We start from the raw sequence: 22,329 nt of genomic DNA on the forward strand, positions 1-22,329 counted from the left end.
ACTATTGACTACTCTTAAAATTCTATATGATTAACTTAATTCTTTTGGGCTATTTTTGAAGGAAATGGCACCGGCAACTCATCAGAATTTGAACATGAGCGAGGAAGACTTCCGTGTTTTCCTTGAAGCAAACATAGCCGCAGTACAGGCTGCGATGCAAAATAATAATAACTCTGGATCTAGCAGTGGAACTAATTTCACAAGAAATCGTGTAGGATGCTCCTACAAAGAATTCACTGCCTGCAAACCTTTGGAATTTGATGGAATCGAGGGTCCAATTGGATCGAAATGGTGGACCGAGAAGGTTGAATCGGTGTTTGCCATAAGTAAATGTATTGAAGAAGACAAAGTAAAGTACGCTACGCATACCTTCATAGGTAAGCGCTAACATGGTGGAATACCTATCTCGAGCAGGTAGGACAAGATGCTGCTTACGCACTACCGTGGTCAGCATTCAAGCAATTGATGAACGAGCAGTATCGTCCCAGAAACGAGGTCAACAAGCTCAAGGTAGAGCTTAGAGGATTACGAATGCAAGGTTTCGATATCACCACGTACGAATGACGATTCACCGAATTGTGCCTATTGTGTCCCAGAACGTTCGAAGACGAAGAAGAGAAGATTGACGCATTTGTAAAAGGGTTACTGGAAAGGATTCAAGAAGATGTTAGTTCACACGAGCCCGCCTCCATACAAAAGGCAAGTTGAATGGCTCACAAATTAGTGAACCAGATCGAAGGAAGGATTAAAGAGCAGACGACTGAAGAGGCTAACATGAACAAGTCAAGAGAAAGTGGGAAGAAACCAATGACAAGAGTCACCAATACAACAACAACAATCACAATAACTATCCCAACAACCGCAACATCAATCGCAACAACAACTTCAACAAACGTCCTAACAACAACTACAATAACCATCCCAACAACAATAACAAAAACAACAATAGCAACAATAACAATCCCAACAACAATCACAATAACAACAATGGCAACAAAAACCAAAAACAGTCATGCCAAAGGTGTGAAGAGAATCACCAGGGGTTCTGCACAACATTTTGCACTAGGTATAGAAGAAATGGTCATAGTGCGGCAAAGTGTGAGGCCTACGGACCAAAGTTTAACAGAATTAAAAGAACAAATAATGTCGGAACAGATAATGCCGCCATAGTTTGCTTTGCATGTGGAAAACCGGGCCACATTTGTAGAAATTGCCCGAATCAGGGGAATACTAGTGGGCAGGGCTGCGGAAGAGTTTTCAATATTAATATGGCAGAAGCGCAGGAAGACTCGGAGCTTGTTACGGGTACGTTTCTTATTGACAATAAATTTGCTTATGTTTTATTTGATTCGGGTGCAGATAGAAGCTATATGAGTAGAGATTTTTGTGCTAAACTAAGTTGTCCACTGACGCCTTTGGATAACAAATTTTTACTCGAATTAGCAAACGGTAAATCAATTACAGCAGATAATATATGTCGAAATCGAGAAATTAATTTGGTTAGCGAAACATTTAAGATTGATTTGATACCAGTAGAGTTAGGGAGTTTTGATGTGATAATCGGCATGGATTGGTTGAAAAAGGAGAGAGCAGAAATCGTATGTTACAAAAATGCAATTCGCATTGTACGAGAAAAAGGAAATCCCTTAATGGTGTACGGAGAAAAGAGCAATGCGAAGCTAAAACTTATTAGTAATTTAAAGGCGCAAAAACTAATAAGAAAAGGTTGCTATGCTATTCTAACACATGTTGAGAAAGTACAAACCGAAGAAAAGAACATCAATGATGTTCTCATCGCAAAAGAATTTCCCGATGTATTTCCGAAAGAATTACCGGGACTGCCTCCACACCGATCTGTTGAATTTCAAATAGATCTCATACCAGGAGCTGCACCAATAGCTCGTGCTCCATACAGACTTGCACCCAGCGAAATGAAGGAACTCCAAAGCCAATTACAAGAACTTTTAGAGCGTGGTTTTATACGACCAAGTACATCACCATGGGGAGCTCCTATTTTGTTTGTCAAAAAGAAGGATGGTACATTCAGGTTATGTATCGACTACCGAGAGTTGAACAAACTTACCATCAAGAATCGTTACCCACTACCGAGAATCGACGACTTATTTGATCAACTACAAGGCTCGTCAGTTTATTCGAAGATCGATTTACGTTCTGGGTATCATCAAATGCGGGTGAAGGAGGATGATATTCCGAAGACTACTTTCAGGACGCGTTACGGTCATTACGAGTTTATCGTTATGCCGTTTGGGTTGACTAACGCACCAGCTATGTTCATGGACCTCATGAACCGAGTGTGTGGACCATACCTTGACAAGTTTGTCATTGTTTTCATCGATGACATACTTATTTACTCAAAGAATGATCAAGAGCACGAAGAACATTTGAGAAAAGTGCTAGAGTTGTTGAGGAAAGAAAAACTGTACGCTAAGTTTTCAAAGTGTGCATTTTGGTTGGAAGAAGTTCAATTCCTCGGTTACATAGTGAACAAAGAAGGTATTCAAGTGGATCCGGCAAAGATTGAAACCGTTGAAAAGTGGGAAACCCCGAAAACTCCGAAGCACATACGCTAATTTTTAGGACTGGCTGGTTACTACAGAAGGTTCATCCAAGATTTTTCCAAAATAGCAAAACCCTTGACTGCATTAACGCATAAAGGGAAGAAATTTGAAAACGTTTCAATTGTTGAAGAAAAAGTTAACTACGGCACCTATATTGTCATTGCCTGAAGGGAATGATGATTTTGTGATATATTGTGATGCCTCAAAGCAAGGCATCGGTTGTGTATTAATGCAACGAACGAAGGTAATTGCTTATGCGTCCAGACAATTGAAGATTCACGAGCAAAATTATACGACTCACGATTTGGAATTGGGCGCCGTTGTTTTTGCATTAAAGACTTAGAGGCACTACTTATATAGGGTCAAAAGTATTATATATACCGACCACAAAAGTCTCCAACACATATTTAATCAGAAACAACTGAACATGAGACACTGTAGGTGGATTGAATTGTTGAATGATTACGACTTTGAGATTCGTTACCACCGGGGGAAGGCGAATGTGGTAGCCGACGCTTTGAGTAGAAAGGACGGAGAACCTATACGGGTAAAAGCTATGAATATAATTATTCGTACTAACCTTACTACTCAAATAAAGGAGGCGCAACAGGGAGTTGTAAAAGAAGGAAAGTTGAAGAATGAAATACCCAAAGGATCGGAGAAACATCTTAATATTAGGGAAGACGGAACCCGGTATAGGGCTGAAAGAATTTGGGTACCAAAGTTTGGAGATGTGAGAGAAAAGGTACTTAAGGAAGCACATAAAACCAGATATTCAATACATCCCGGAGCGGGGAAGATGTACAAAGATCTCAAGAAACACTTTTGGTGACCGGGTATGAAAGCCGATATTGCTAAATACGTAGGAGAATGTTTGACGTGTTCTAAGGTCAAAGCTGAACATCAGAAACCATCAGGTCTACTTCAACAACCTGAAATCCCGGAATGGAAATGGGAAAACATTACCATGGATTTCATTACTAAATTGCCAAGGACTGCAAGTAGTTATGATACAATTTGGGTAATAGTCGATCGTCTTACCAAGTCAGCACACTTTCTACCAATGAGATAAGATGATAAATGGAGAAGTTGGCGCGATTATACTTGAAGGAAGTTGTCTCCAGACATGGAATACCAGTCTCTATTATCTCAGATAGGGATGGCAGATTTGTTTCAAGATTTTGGCAGACATTGCAACAAGCATTGGGGACTCGTCTAGACATGAGTACTACTTATCATCCACAAACTGATGGTCAAAGTGAAAGGATGATACAGACCCTTAAAGACATGCTACGAGCATGTGTTATCGATTTCAAAAATAGTTGGGATCGTCACCTACCGTTAGCAGAAATTTTCTATAACAACAGTTACCATTCGAGTATTGAGATGGCGCCGTTTGAAGCACTTTATGGTAGAAAGTGCAGGTCTCCGATTTGTTGGAGTGAAGTGGGGGATAGACAGATTACGGGTCCGGAGATAATTCAAGAAACTACTGAGAAGATCATCCAAATTCAACAACGATTGAAAACTGCCCAAAGTCGACAAAAGAGCTATGCGGACATTAAAAGAAAAGATATAGAATTTGAGATTGAAGAGATGGTCATGCTTAAGGTTTCACCTTGGAAAGACGTTGTTCAATTTGGTAAACGGGGGAAACTAAATCTAAGGTACATTAGACCATTCAAGATTATAGATCGTGTCGGACCAGTAGCTTACCGACTTGACTTACCGCAACAACTCGCCGGGGTACATAATACTTTTCATGTCTCGAATTTGAAGAAATGTTTTGCTAAAGAAGATCTCACCATTCCATTATACGAGATTACAATTAACGAAAAACTACAATTCATTGAAGAACCCGTCGAAATAATGGATCGTGAGGTTAAAAGACTTAAGCAAAACAAGATACCAATTATTAAGGTTCGATGGAATGCTCGTAGAGGACCCGAATTCACCTGAGAGCGTGAAGATCAGATGAAGCTGAAATACCCTCACCTATTTCCAGAAGATGCGTCAACACCTTCAACAGCTTAAAATTTCGGGACGAAATTTATTTAACGGGTAGGTACTGTAGTGACCCGAACTTTTCCATGATTATATATTAATTGAAAACTATATTTGCATGATTAAATATTTCTAACATGTTAAGCAATCAAACTTGTTAAGACTTAATTATTTGAAATGAGTTTCATGTAGACAATTGACCACCCAAGTTGACCGGCGATTCACGAACGTTAAAACTTGTAAAAACGACATGATGATATAAATATTGATATACATATAGTTAACATGAGATTATGATAAGTAATTATCTCCATAAGTATATTAACAATGAGTTATATACATAAAAACGAGACTACTAAGTTAAGAAACTCGAAACGATATATATAACGATTATCGTTATTACAACGTCTTACTAAATACATATGTATCATATTAAGATATTGTTACACTATATTTAACATGATAAAATGATAATTATATATATCATTAAGTATGTTAACAATGAACTACATATGTAAAACAAGACTATTAACTTAAGAATTTTGAAACGAGGCATATATGTAATGATTATCGTTGTAACTACATTTTAATGTATATATATCATATTAAGATATATTCATACATCATAATATCTTGATAATGTAATAATTTAACATCTCATTAGATATAATAAACAATGGGTTAACAACATTAAATGAGATCGTTAACTTAAAGGTTTCAAAACAACACTTACATGTAACGACTAACGATGACTTAACGACTCAGTTAAAATATATATACATGTAGTATATTTAGATATATTAGTACACTTTTGAAATACTTCAAGACACATATCAAAGTACTTCTACTTAACAAAAATGCTTACAATTGCATTCTCATTCATTTTCATCAACAATTCTACTTGTATGCAACCGTATTCGTACTCGTACAATACCCAGCTCCTAGACGTATATACTATTGGTATATACACATAATAATTCAGCTCTTAGCAGCCCTAGATAGTCAACAAACATGTGAAACCAACAATTAGACAACTAGTATGACTTATGAGCAAGGAAACAAAAATAAGAACTCCTTTTAACCCCACTCACCTTCACCACTCACCACCTACCCCATTTCACTTCCAATTTTCTTCCCAATTCTCTCTCAAAACACACACACTCTTCCATGAACGTCTAAGTTACTATTTTTCTAGAAAAAATCATCAAATACAAGCTTTGGTTATTACCTATAATCATCATAAAAACAATTACTCATGAACACATCAAGAACACTTCCAAGTTTACAAGTTTACTTCCAAGTTTCCTAATCCATTCCAAGCAATCATCTAAGATCAAGAAACCTTTATTATTTACAGTAGATTTTCTTTCTAAATCAAGGTAATATTCATATTCAAGCTTTGATTCAATTTCTATAACTATAACTATCTTAATTCGAGTAATAATCTTACTTGAACTTGTTTTTGTGTCACGATTTTATTTCAAGAACTTCCAAGCCATCAAAGATCCTTTGAAGCTCAAGTTATTTTTTCATCATTTCCAGTAGGTTTACCTACTAAACTTGAGGTAGTAATGATTTTCATAACATCATTCGATTCATATATATAAAACTACCTTATTCGAAGGTTTAAACTTGTAATCACTAGAACATAGTTTAGTTAATTCTAAACTTGTTCGCAAACAAAAGTTAATCCTTCTAACTTGACTTTTAAAATCAACTAAACACATGTTCTATATCTATATGATATGCTAACTTAATGATTTAAAACCTGAAAACACGAAAAACACCGTAAAACCGGATATACGCCGTCGTAGTAACACCGCGGGCTGTTTTGGGTTAGTTAATTAAAAACTATGATAAACTTTGATTTAAAAGTTGTTCTTCTGGAAAAATGATTTTTCTTATGAACATGAAACTATATCCAAAAATCATGGTTAAACTCAAAGTGGAAGTATGTTTTCCAAAATGGTCATCTAGACGTCGTTCTTTCGACTGAAATGACTACCTTTACAAAAATGACTTGTAACCTATATTTCCGACTATAAACTTATACTTTTTCTGTTTAAATTCATAAACTTAAGTTCAATATGAAACCATAGCAACTTGAATCACTCAAAACGGATTTAAAATGAAAAAGTTATGGGTAAAACAAGATTGGATATTTTTGCTTGTTGTAACTACGTGAAAATTGGTAACAAATCTATATTAATCATATCCTAGCTAACTCATATTGTATTATACATGTATTCTATTATATTATGTAATCTTGGGATACCATAGACACGTATGCAAATGTTTTGACATATCATATCGACCCATGTATATATATTATTTGGAACAACCATAGACACTCTATATGCAGTAATGTTGGAGTTAGCTATACAGGGTTGAGGTTGATTCTAAAAATATATATACTTTGAGTTGTGATCTAGCCTGAGACGTGTATACACTGGGTCATGGATTGATTCAAGATAATATAAATAGATTTATTTCTGTACATCTAACTGTGGACAACTAGTTGTAGGTTACTAACGAGGACAGCTGACTTATTAAACTTAAAACAGTAAAACGTATTAAAAATGTTGTAAATATATTTTGAACATACTTTGATATATATGTACATATTTGTTATAGGTTCGTGAATCGACCAGTGGCCAAGTATTACTTTCCGACGAAGTAAAAATCTGTGAAAGTGAGTTATAGTCCCACTTTTAAAATCTAATATTTTGAGATGAGAATACATGCAGTTTTATAAATGTTTTACGAAATAGACACAAGTAAATGAAACTACATTATATGGGTGAATGATCGAAGCCGAATATGTCCCTTTTTGCTTGGTAACCTAAGAATTAGTAAACCGATCTACTAATTGACGCAAATCCTAAAGATAGATCTATTGGGCCTAACGAACCCCATCCATGGTTGCGGATGCTTTAGTACTTCGATGTTGTTTTATCATGTCCGATGGATTTCCCGGAATGATAGGGGATATTCTTATATGCATCTTGTTAATGTCGGTTACCAGGTGTTCACCATATGAATGATTTTTATCTCTATGTATGGGATGTATATTGAAATATGAAATCTTGTGGTCTATTATTACAATTTGATAAATATATAGGTTAAACCTATAACTCACCAACATTTTTGTTGACGTTTAAAGCATGTTTATTCTCAGGTGATTATTAAGAGCTTCCGCTGTTGCATGCTAATATATGGACAAGATTTGGTGTCCGCATGCTTGTATAATATTGTTTAAAACTGCATTCGAGATTTATTTTGTTGTAACATATTAATATTGTAAACCAATATGTATTGGTAGTGTGTAAGTGTGATATTTGTAGATTATCATTTCTGGGTAATCTAGGTGGTGTCTTTTTAACCTTGTCGATAAAATAAAGGTTATGGTTTGTTTTAAAAACGAATGCAGTATTTGAAAAATGTCTCATATAGAGGTCAAAACCTCGCAACGAAATCAATTAATATGGAACGTTTATAATCGATATGAACGGGATATTTCAGGTGCCTCCCTAAGAGCGCTTTATTTACAACCATGTGACATATTTTTCACTACTCAACGAGAACTCTGAGAGTCTAGAGATAAGTAGGTCTGTGTAATTGACTCATCCAACCAGATCTACACTATTCTAATCATAGCTTTAACATAAACATAATTACCTAACCCTAGCCCAAACTGAAATTTTGGTCAATATTTCCCTGATCTACATACTCTATCCATCATCTTTACTTTTTCGTAATATGGACTATTAGCTTAAACCCAACTACTATCTTTTATCTAGGTAATTCAACAATAGACAATTATCCACTTGATCTTCAATTCGTTAAACCATTCAAAAGTATGACCCTAGGTTAACTTACACCTTCTACCTTAGAAAGTTAAAAGTAAATTTAGGCCCCGCAAAATATAAACAATAAACCACCGCTCTCCCTCTCGATTAGTTGATTCTGACGTCTTGCGGCCTAACGACAACGCATAAATAAAACCGTCTGTTTCGGTCATATCATGGTGGAATGGCAAATTCTATTAAAATGTAACTTCTTATCTCAATTTTCTATTTTAGGTAATCTTTGTTTATTTTGACATTTAAAGGATTGTTTTATCAAATGTTAATAAAAAACAGGAGTATCGTTACTTTTAAGTTAGAACTACGTCAAAAAATTTAACGCTAATATTTTTTATAAGTAAATCATATGAAAGCCTCATCATTGGCACTTACCTGAGGATACGAAAGACCTCGTGAATGATGATTCTTACGAACTGGATATTTATTTAATTTTTGTTATGCTCGTAGAAGATTAACGGCACACATATGTGCCAATTATCACGTTTGCATATGTTCGTTATCCTCAGGTAAATGTCAATAATCAGACTTGCATATGATTTACTTAAAAAAATAAAGTATCGTTAATTTTTGACGGAGTTCTAACTTAAAAGTAACAATACTCTTCATTTTAAATATGATTTCATAAAATAATCCTTAAAACGTTAAAATAAGCATAAATTATTTAAAATGGAAAATTGAGATAAAAAAATTACCTTTTAATGGAATTTAGCCTTGGTGGAATAGTGGTCTATATAATTTCTTTAACTTTCTTTTGCACGTTTCATTGTGGTTTGTTTGTAGTCATGTGCATGTTTAATTTCTTTAACGACATAGTTTACTAATCTAAGAATTCAGGTTTTTGTAAGTATATGATTTTAATAAATGGGATAGTTGTAGGGGTTCTAACGGTCGGCTTCTTACCCCATAAAAATGTCCACACTACTAATTAGTTTATGCCTTGGTTAAGCACTAAATTACAAAATTCAATTTTATAGGTATGGAATATGGATTATTTTTATGGGCATGTCTCTTGAAACATACAGGTTAAGGTTATTTCAGAATTGTATCTAAACCTCTTTATTACAACAATCATTGTCATTGAACTAAATAATTCCGTTAAGTCATTTTAGCAAATGATTGATACCTTAAAACAAAATCATCGGTATTTTCTCATGGGTGGAACATACTTAGGCGACTCGACTCACTATCTTGTAGTCATCGTAGCCGGTAAAGAATGCTGAAGGATTACAGAGTACCTCGGGAAGCAGCTCGCTAGCGAACCTGCAACGATGGTTTAACGAATACAGTGAGTCCCATGAGTTGATTTCAATTTTTTTGTTTTTTTTTTGTTTTTTTTTTGTTTTTGTTTTCCACAGTTAATAATTAATATTAATAATATAGATAAAAATTGTCCAAAATGTATCAAACGGTTATAAAAATAGCCGTTATATATATATATATATATATATATATATATATATATATATATATATATATATATATATATATATATATATATATATAGGGGGAGGTTCAATACAGAACTAAAAAGCTACATAACTAACTAATGTGCACAAAAATACACTTGTGCACAGTGGTGCACATTGAAAATGTTTTGTATTTGTGCACAAAAATACATTTGTGCACAATGATGCACATTTTTTTGAAAAGCATCAATATATTAGAATAAGTAAAAGAACAAGAACAAGAGGGAGCAGCCAAGTGATTTAGCAGCAGCCCATCTTGCACAGAATATCTCGATTAGTTACACATATCTCAGCTAACATATACGAGCTAGGATGCTAAGATAGTATCCTACCTAAACAATATATGATTATATTACAAAAGCTTGTGGGTTGCTTAGCCAATTATGCCAATCTATATCAACATTTTTGCACCGTTTCGCGATCCAGTCAAAGCTTGTTATTTGGATTTCACATAGTGCAACCGGTGTAGTCCAACACTTGTTTTTAAATGTCTTTTGGTTCCGGTTCTTCCTTATTAAATACGCACACGTCCACTCGACTCCTTGCCAAATCTTCGCACCTAATGGTGTCATCGGAATGCTTGAAGTACCACGAAAAGCTTCTCCAATACTCAAGTTTGTCACCCCATTAAATCCCCACCAATTATAGACTTTTAACCAAATCTCGTATGCTTGTTTACAAAACAAAAGAGAGTGATCTACCGACTCCACATCGTCATCACAAATTGGACAACGAACGGAGTGTAGATCAACACCCCTTTTATCAAGTTCAGTTAGGACGGGGATTTTTCTTTTCCGAGCACGCCAAACAAACACCTCTACTTTTTTTGGGAGAAAGTTGTTTCTTAAAGTTTCGGTGGTGTTTGGACCTGGAGTGAACATCTTATCGCAAAGTAAATTCGACAGAGTGTTTGTTGAGAAGTTACCATTGGAGTTTAATAACCTCCACCACCACTTTTTTTTTGGGACTTGGAGTGAGCGTAATATTCGTAATCTCATTAAAATCCTCAAATGTTTCGAGTTAACTTCGGGGTTAAAGGTAAACTACAATAAGAGCAGTTTGTTCGGGTTATGTGTTGGTACTAGCGAAGTTGAACATGCTGCAAATTTGTTCAACTGCAAAAATATATTACGCGCACAATGATGCACATTAAAAAAGTTCTGTATTGAACTTCTGGCTATATGTATATATGTGTATATATATATATATATATATATATATATATATATATATATATATATATTTTTGTGTGTGTGTGTGTGATCAATAGGGAAGTAACAAATTGGGGGGAAACGGATGGAAGTGCGTGAAGTAATTTTTATTTTTAAATTGTGGTTTTTTCGAATTTTTTTTTCAGGCATCAAGATTACACGAAAATATGAAAATTTAAAAAAGACACTTCGTGATGAATGTTATTATTTAAGCGGGAAAACGATCGACAAAAATAACATTCAAGAAGATATTGATCGTGAAGAATGTTAATCTTCGAACGTTTTTTTTCATGTTTTGTGAAGTACTTTTTGTCAAAATTTAGCCCGATTTAGAGTTTAGGGTTTAGGGTTTTGGGTTTAGTCCCAAAACCCAAAACCCTAAACCGTTCGTGTTAAAAACTCAATCTAAATCCTAAATCTAAACCCTAAACCATAAACCCTAAATTTTTAAACCCTAATATCTAAACCCTAATTTTTAAACCCTCAAAATATGCTCGAAAAACACGATAATTGTTACATATTATTTTGTTCGAGGGTTTTCCAGCAAAAATAAAAACATCTATCACAAAATGTCTTTTTTAAATGTTCTTATTTTCATCCAAGCTATAATGTTCGTGAACAAAGTTTTTTCAAAAAATGAAAAAAAAAAAAAATTGTTTTCCTCATTTTCTCCCAATTGGTTACTTCCCCATTGATCCTACCACTATTTGGCACTTCTTTTTTTATTTGGCACTTCTTTTTTTTTTGTTCTATTTGGCACTTCTTTTTTTATTCTGTCTACTAATGCTCTTTTAAGTTGGTAACATTTTAATTTTAACTTATAATTTGATGTTATTCTTTGTTAATTGATAGATATGGATAATTATTATAAAAGAAAAGAACCATCTTCTTCGACTCCAATTAATGTTGTTGAACTGGATGATCTTCCATCGGATCCGGTTGATAGACCAAGAATTTTGAAATATGATATGTAAATCAAAGAGACGAGATAAGAAGACAATATTGGATTAGAGAACCTTTTCAATCAAAAGGTTATGATTTTCCATCAACAAATGGTAGGAGTTTTGTCAAAGCTTGGTTCGAAAAATATAATTGGATAAAGTATAGTATAAAGGCGGATAAAGCATATTGTTTGTGTTGCTACTTATTTAGAGATCATATTGGGCACCAAGGTGGTAGTGAGGCATTTGTGACATAAGGGTTCAATAGTTGGAAAAAGTCAGAGAGACTTAAAGCTAGCATTGGTGTTACCCGTTGCGACTGCAACAGTAGAGAGATGTTTTTCGGCAATGAAAATTGTAAAATCGAACCTACGCAATCGTATTGGGGAGGAGTTTTTGAATGTTTGTGTAATTTGTGCGGTAGAAAGAGAAGCTCTGGCCAAAGTTAAAGATGAAACTTCAGTGTTTCCAAAATATGCGTTTACGTAGAGGAAAAGTGTAATTTGGTACTGTTTTTTTGTTACATTTAGTTGGTTATATTTAGTAAAAGTTTTTGGTCACATTTTGTGAAGTTTTTTTTTTTTGGGTAGCTTTTGATAAAAAAAATTTGCCCCCGGTGACCCAAATTCCTGTTTTCACCACTGTATATATATATATATATATATATATATATATATATATATATATATATATATATATATATATATATATATATATATATATATATCAATTAATTTATATAATAAATACAAATACACTTATAACCATTTTTCTCGCACAAATGACATTCTTTCTCATCTTTCATACACAAAAAAAACTTATAAATATGGAACCTTGTATAAATTTCGATAGCGAGAACAAGAGCCAACAGTCGGATTTCGACCTAGATTTGATTGAAGGAGGTTACAATAAACGTACTCGAATCGCTCAATACATTAGATGAGGAATATGAAGCTGAAAATTCTCTGAGAGTTATTAGAAAACGTCAGTTACGAAGAGATCAAATTGCTACTGGACAACGTTTGTTCAACGACTACTTTTCTGGTGATCCAACTTTACCACCAAATTATTTTAGGAAACTCTACCGAATGAGCATGTCGTTATTTCTTTGTATATGCTATGCTAGTAAATCTTACATTGTTGAACTGTTACCTCCTTATTAACATTTTATTGAACAATGTTATGATGCCATTGGTCAACTCGGTTTCAATATTTATCAAACGTGTACTTCGACCATACATCAATCGGCGTACAAAATTGCACCTGATGCATTTGATGAATATTACATATGGGCCAACAAACTTCATATGATTCTTTGGACAATTTTTGTAAATTATAGTTCATCTATTTTCGTTTGAGTATTCAAGGACCTACAAAAGAGGACGTTCGTCAATTGCATGATAAACATGCTTAAATTCATGGTTTTTTGTGGATGTCAGGAAGTTTCGATTGTATGCAGTTGTCTTGGAACAATTGTTCGATTGTGTGGCAAGGTCATTACACGAGGGGGGATCACGAAGGACCAACAATAATGCCCGAGGTGGTTTCCTCGTACGATATATGGATTTGGCATGCCTTTTTTGGTCCAACCAGTTCAAACAATGATATTAATGTTCCAAATGAATCGGATTTGTTCGGATATTTATTGGATGGTAGAGCTCCAGAGGTCCGATTCAATATCAACATACACAAATACAAAAGATGATAATACCTCGTAGACGTCATCTACCCGGAATGTGCCTCACTTGTCAAGTCGTTTGAATGTCCAATCGAACCAAAAAAATTAAAGTTATAAAAGATTTCAAGAAGCGGCAGGAAAAGACGTCGAATGAGATTTCGGGGTACTCAATGTCGTTGGGCAATACTAAAACACCCCGCAAGACTGTATAAAATCAATAAGATACGACGAATCATGACCGTTGTGTTATACTACACAATATGATAATCGAAAACAACGCACGCAATATATGCGACCTCGAAAAAGAATATCTCGAAAACCCATAAACATCCCGCGATGTACGTGGACGGAAAGGGTTGAAATGCATGAACGCATCTTACTGGAGTTACGAGATCGAACCATGCATTATTTACTTCTCAACAATTTGATCGAGCGCACTTGAATACTCTCGGATAATTATATTGTTCTAAAAATTTTTATCTTTAATTTTAATTATCAATTATCAATGTAATTTTTTTATTTATTTGTGTAATGATTTTATTATTTATGTAATGTTTAATTTATATTAATAGAATGTTTAATTTTTATTAAGTAAAGTGTTATTTTTATTTATTTATTGTATTTAAATAATAATTAAATAAGTTAAAGTTTAAGGTGTGAGTGTAACATAGAGATTGATTAGTTAAAAGAATGTTGAAGTTCTTTATGCTGATTCAACCTAGATGCGGCACATCTGGGCCCGGTAATATCGGTCATAAATATATCCGGGCCCGATATATAATGAATGGTTTGATCTCGTAACTTTTGATTATTTTGTTGAAGTTTTTTATGCGTTTTCGCATGTTTTTGCATTATAACTCTGCATCAATACTCGCAACGAACCAAATAAACATTTACAAAATAATAATAAAAAATTCTTCAAAATCCTCGAAAACTGATATGATTATGACCGATATTGCGACTAAGAATATATATGATTCGTGCAATATCAAATTCTAATAAAAACATTCAATTCAGACACAAGTTCTATACAAGTATTCAAGTTCCGTCAGTCAGGTATATCAAGAGTACGTAATTGGGTGATGTACCAATCATCAATCATTTTATATAATTACCTTAATCAACTTGTAATTCAATTCGAACTTCTAATCAAACTCGAATTGATATTTTATCGAAAGGGGGCCGATTCTAACAATCTAAATATATATCCACAGTCCACACACACCAATGATTAATATGAACTTCCTTTTCTACCCTTACATAATTTAAGAAGCTCAAATACAATCAACATTAAAGCTTATTTTAGTAAAATTGTCTTCGTAATTACTACTATCGTGTACGTGTCGATTTCTCATCAATGATCAATTCTAGTTTAAGGTCTATTGGTTTAATTCTTAATTATAATCATATAAAACATTTTTGATGTTATATTAACGAGAGATGGAGATAGCCCTAACATTACCTGATAAATGATTTCGCTCCATATCTTTATAATAACAATCTGCATATCTTTATAACCATAAAATTTAAACCGTTCGTGTTAAAAATTCAATCTAATTCATAAATATAAACCCTAAACTCTAATTTCTAAACTCTAATTTTTAAACCCTAAAAAAACGCTCGAAGAATAACATGCATCACGATGAATGTTATGATGAATAATATTTATCGATGAATGTTATTTCTTCGAGTGTTTTCGGTCAAAATAATAACATTTATCACAAAGTGTCCCTTTTAAATGTTCATATTTTGACGTGATTTTAATGTTTGAAAAAAAAAATTCAAAAAACAAAAAGAAAAAAATATTTACTTCTTCCTTCCTCAAAAAAGTGTTTCTTTCTTAATTATATATATATATATATATATATATATATATATATATATATATATACTAGGTTTGAGCACGTGCGTTGTACGGCTACTCAAAATCTGTTTTAAATAAGTCACTTATTTTAATTTTATGACGTTTGATCTACATTTTTAAACAATATTTGTGGTTGCGTTTAAGGGGGACATGTCGACCTAATAGCTTAAATGTGGTTAATTTGAGCCCGTACTCTATTTTCAATAGGTCATAATGGTTACTATTTGAAAGTTTAGTAAAATGGTGATGGGTTTGATTAGTTGACCAGATCAAAAGAGTCGAAATTTACCCATTTTATTATTGATTCATTGAAATATTTTAAATGTGTCTTCCAAACAATATGTTACATCATACTTTGACTACTACAAATAACACAGAATAATCAATAAGACTAAAATGAAATGAACAAAGAAGTGTTGGAACCAAGTTCATAATTTAAAGGTTAGAGAACTACAATCGGTCTAGCTCTCAGAATAAGTTATAGCTTCCACCAAGTTCATACTTTAGAGGTTAGAGAAGAAACATACATATATTTTATGATGCAGATTTCTAAACCACTCTTTTTCAACATTCTCTCCAACAAACAAATTTTGTATCAAATTTCTTTTTTGATGTTATATCTTCATAAAAAATTATGTACTCCATCCGTCCCAATTCTTTTCATTTTAATTACAATAAAAAAATTAACAAATCTTTAATTAATGGCTCTTAGAAACAAAACCGTCCACGTGTGTCCAATTTCAATGTGCACCGACGATCGCCAAAAGCTCTTAAAAAATAACGCATTTCTAGTATGTTAGTATGTTCCGTTGACAGAACGGGACTATAAAATACATATATATTTCATATTGCGTGTAGTTGCAACAACAAAAAATTGATCGAGCTCAGATTTAAGAAATCGGTTGAATCTAATTATGTAATGGTATAATTTACCATTCCCTAAAAGTTAGTATTAAAAATTGTTCGGTAGTTTTTCTTATGATTTTATATGAACAAATGTGTGTATGAATATATTGTAATAATATGACATGTGTGTATGAACAAATGTCTGTAGTTTTTCTAATGATCGTAGTAGTATATAGGAGTAGAGATCAAATAAGAATTAAATTATGTAAAATTAAGTTTAGTGAATTTTTTAATTTAAATGGGTACATGTGATAGCTTTAATATTTAAATTGGGTATATATGATATTATATGATTTACTTGGGTAAATATGTGATTTTAAAGGTTGATAAGGGTATATATGAATAATTGTGACATGTAAAAATTATACTTGGCTTAATATGCAATAGTTAAGGACCTAATGACATGTAACCTAATTAAATCTCTCTTTTATATAAATAAATAAATAAATATATATATATATATATATATATATATATATATATATATATATATATATATATATATATATACATACATATATATGTATACATATATATATATATGTATACATACATATATATGTATACATATATATATATATGTATACATATACATATATATATATGTATATATATATGTATATATATATATATATATATATATATATATATATATATATGTATATATATATATATATATATATAACATCCGACGATTAGTTGGAGTTACACGTGAACACATATCTGTTTAAAACTATCCTTCGTTTACCATAACACCAGAATTGAACAATTACGATCGGGAAAAATTTACAATATACAATACACACATGTAAATAACAACCATACACCAATGCACAAGAAACCTTAAACAAGAAAGCGGTCGCCAAGCAGAGTCAAATAAAAAAACTTTCAAATATGAAATGAGTATTACAACGCAAAACTCCTAGACAACTCCCATGCTACCGAACGCACACCCAGCTCAGTCCATGAAGCTACAGAATCACCCATTGGGAAGCCCAAGAACACCCTACACGAGACCATAATCAGAAAACCAAACAGAACCCCCGATAGCCAAAAAATCCTAAATGCATCCGCCGTGAAACGGACCACCTTGAAACATCAACAAATTGAATCCGACGTACAGATGGTCGAGCAACTACCGAGTGGCCTTCCCTGATAACCTAATCCTATCAAGTATGTTGGCAACATCGTCGGCGCTGCCCGGAAAGTACCTACGACGAGATGGGTGGAACGCCCGAAACTACAAATTATATACCTATATCTAAAAGATAAAGGGGAAATGAATAGTACTATTCTTTTTTCAATTTTCACAAACTTAACCCCCTAACTTTCATTAAGATACATATCGAACCCCCCACTTTATAAGTATATTTTTCCCCAGATTTCACAAGTTTAACCCCCTACCTTTTATTAAAATACAAATCGAACCTCCACTTTACTAATTTTTTTTTACTAATATTCAATTTTCACAAACTTAACCCCCTAACTTTTATTAAAATACAAATCGAACCCCATTTTATACGTAAATTTTTTTCAAATTTCACAAACTTAACCCACTAACTTTTATTAAAATACAAATCGAACCCCCACTTTACTAACTTTTTTTTTAAAATTAAACCCGAACGCTAAAAGAAGCAACTTTCACAAAAGGAACAACCCTTCAATGTTATGTCGAAAAAAATCTTTTTTACAAAATAGATCAAGACTTTTTTTTTAACTCGCATTCAAAACAGAGCCCCCGGTGCGAAGCGAGGGCTCCACAACTAGTTAAAAACCAAACCAGAAAGAAGATCCAAATAGTCGGTCACCATCTATATAAAATCTTACTTGGCATTAATTGACTTTGTAACAACCACTAATCACGATTCTTTTAATTTTTACCAAGAAAAACATAAATAAAATAAAATAGATCAAAACTCAGAAAATCCACTAAATATACAGTGATGCAGATTAAACAACCTGTTTGAATAGATTCTACGATCTACTTAAACAAACTACAATACCTACTATCTAAAAGCAAATACACAATTTTGATCTGAATTCCACTAATAATATATATATATATATATATATATATATATATATATATATATATATATATATATATATATATATATATCCAATTTCAAATGCACATTTTAGCTTCATTTCCTTTTAAACATATGTTTCGGCAGGGATATGCAAGCCCTGTGTTGACATTTGTCAACCCATCCAGCAGTCTCCCGTAGCCCCCCGGAGCCTAGCGAAACACCATCACCATAAACCCCTACAGCTTGCCAGAACTCGGATTCGAGCCTGCATGGTTTTCCTTTTCCATCTTTGCAAACGTGGGGCGTAGGATCATATGGGCCGGGTACCACTGAAGCAATGCTTCGTTGGTACATTTTAGCTTCATTTAGATAGATTGTTCAATTTATGTGGATCCCAGCTTAATATTAAAACATAAAAAATACACCAAAGAAATATTATATATACTCTATAAAAAGTTAAGAAAAGTCAACTTCGCCACTTGTATTTGTATGAGAATTAGTAAAAACGATTGAACATGGATGGAGTAATGGTGACTGTGATTATTATTTTGGAAGATTCTGTATGAACAAGACACACATGATGTATCACTTTCATATAACTGGTAAAGCTTTTACAAGGAGGTGAATTTATTCACATAATTATAATTATATCATCACCACACATGATATTTGAGACCCATTGCTTTCATGCATGCAGTTTTGTGTCCATGTGGGTCTTTGTCTTATTTCATGGATTTCTGTCCCTTTTCTTGATAAAGAACAGGACATTTGACACTTTAGTTGATACACAAAATGTCAGTTCTTTCTTCCTTTCGGAAGCTGATTTTTAAAAGGTTAAAAATATAGATGTTTGTATATGCGTATGCGCTTACATTAATGTATAGAACAATCGTGCGTACATAGCAAATTTCAAATAAAGCGCATATGTCAAGAGTGCTATATAATTAAACACATTAGTTATGGGCACACTTTTTCAGTTGATAGACACTAAATAGAAGTGTCATGACCTCATTTAGGGTTAGCTACTATTATCGTTGATAAGTCATATTTTACATTAAAGAAAATATGTTCTCAAGGAGTATGAATGTGTTAATACTTATCATATGGATCTTCATGTTAGGGATGTGGTGATTATGCACTTGAAGATATTCGGTGATCGTAGGGTCCTTAAAACATGAAATCACCCCCAATCTCCATCGTTTTGCACTCGAGTCTATCTAAATCCTATATGGACCAAAGTAGTCTCGATCAAATGGCGCTGTTCGTGTAACAGTTCGACTTTTTCCGTTACTATCGTTACTTGTCCGTTAAATATTTAACGGTGATTACTTAGAACTTTATGTGTTTAATGGATTTAAATGCATATATGATCCTAGTGGATTACTTGAATTAATATGTTATATTAATTTATGAACTTATTTCGGATAGCGAAATAACTAGAAAACGTTTCGATTAAGTAAATCGCATACGAAGCTTTTCAGTTTACGGAACTTAGAAAAGCGAGAAAATAATTATTTTTAATAATTATTTACTTTATGAAAACATATTTTGTGACGCCCCGTACAAAATCATCGTGTACGGTACATCAATAACAGGATCATTACAAGGTCAAACACTATATGCTGTTTGAAAACCAGTTTTGCATTCATGAACAGATAACGTTTTACAAAAGATGAATAGGAAACATTAACATGAGTACATGATACTAAGGTCATTACAAAGCTATTGTTTTGAAAATAACATAAGTTGGGAATGCAAAGTAAAAGTTTCATGCTTGAGACATCTCTAAGTAATGCAGCGGAAGTCTAACACAGCAAGTTTGTAACAGCAAGTCTATACACCGAGACTAGAACAGCAAGGCTAACAGCAGAAGCAACAACGTCTAAACACCTGAGAAATACATGCTTAAAAAGTCAACACGAATGTTGGTGAGCTATAGTTTGTTTGTATTCAGTAATGTAATGTAGGCCACGAGATTTCAGTGCTTCAAACAAGCGTTTCAAATCAGTAATTCAAATCAGTATGATAAAGTATATGTATAACCGTGGGCACCCGGTAACTAGACTTAACGTTTATAACCCCCTGAAAGTACACTTGGCGAGTGCGTATGTTCACGAAGTATTAAACACTCGTTAAATGCTAGCGCGACTAGCCCGAGTGGGGATGTCAAACCCTATGGATCCATATCTAAGATTCGCGTTCACCGGTTCAAAAACCAATGACTAAACGTTACCGAGCTAAAGGGAATGTTTCTGCCGTTGTATAACCCACACATATATAAGTTTAAGTACTCGTGCCTAGTATGTAAAACATAAAATCCGCATGTATTCTCAGTTCCCAAAATAAGTTAAAGTAAAAAGGGAATGCTATAACTCACAGTGATAAAAGCGGTAAAGTCGGTAATGAAAGTACGCAAGTAGTAAGTCGGTCCGAAAGGTCGTCAACAAGCAATACTAGAAAGGAAAGAAAGAAAGAACAAGTGTGTGTGAAAACCAAATGAGCAAGTGATTTGAATGAGAGGTAAATGGCTAGTATTTATAAGCAAGGAATTTGACAAGGATTGATGACATGGACAAGGGCTAGTATTTATAAGCAAGGAATTTGACAAGGATTGATGACATGGACAAGGGCTAGTATTTATAAGCAAGGAATTTGACAAGGATTGATGACATGGACAAGGGCTAGTATTTATAAGCAAGGAATTTGAAAAGGATCGATGACATGGACAAGGGCTAATTAATTGGGTCACTAGCTAGAGTAGGGTGGGCTTGAGCCCAACAAGGTAGAAAGTCCAACAAGACTAACTATTGTGCATAATTAAATTACTACGCGTAATTAAGCATCCAAAAACCCAGGTAAGTATTATTATAAAATAATAATTAATATTTCGCAGTCATAATATTTCGATTATGACAAAAGTTAAACGTTCGCGCAAGTTCGCGGTTTATTCGAAACGTTAAATAACACTAACGGTTATAAAGGCTTCCAATGATCAAGTTATGTATCCTACGTACTCTAAGGCACGTTTTAACATATAAATGGAAGTAAACCTCATAAATCAAGTTTCCAGAGTATAAAGTAACACAGTACGTACAAATACCCAGTTTCGCAAAAACACAAGGCACAAAAGCAAGTCGAAAAAGCCGGGTCGTTACATTACCCACCTGTTAATGGAAATTTCGTCCCGAAATTTGAGGAGTGACAAAAAAAAAATGGTACCGTATTTAAATAAGAAGTAGCGTATCAAAGTTCCGAAAGATTCGTGGGCTAAAAAGTGAGCTATTTACCTTGAAAGGTACTCTGGCGTATAAAAGTAAGAATAGGTATATGCTATTAATTAAGTCTCTTAGGAGATCAATAAATTGATTTCGTTTCTGGTTAACATGAGTATGTTGTCTGAATATATCCACAAAAGAAAAGATGATGTTTTTAGCCTTACAGGCATCTTTAGTAAGCTGGATGCATGAAATACATCATGAATGTTACTAAACTCATCTAAAACATTGAGCGCTTATGTCGCAATACAAAGCTGATAGGTAGGATGGAAAACATGGTGATCATAACCATGCGATTTGATATCTGGATAGTGTTAGCCACGGATTTTACTAACCCCTTGATTTCGGAAAGAGACCATAGGCATAAAGAACTCGATATTTAAGAACGTTTCATTTGACTATATGAATTGAAACTTTTGCTGAAAGTGAATAATCGGACTTATATGCAATGCAAGCCATAATTATCTATAGTGCCTTCAGGACGGTCTGAACGAACAATGAAGGATATC

Source organism: Rutidosis leptorrhynchoides, chromosome 8, assembly GCF_046630445.1.
Source record: "Rutidosis leptorrhynchoides isolate AG116_Rl617_1_P2 chromosome 8, CSIRO_AGI_Rlap_v1, whole genome shotgun sequence".
Lineage (NCBI taxonomy): Eukaryota > Viridiplantae > Streptophyta > Magnoliopsida > Asterales > Asteraceae > Rutidosis > Rutidosis leptorrhynchoides.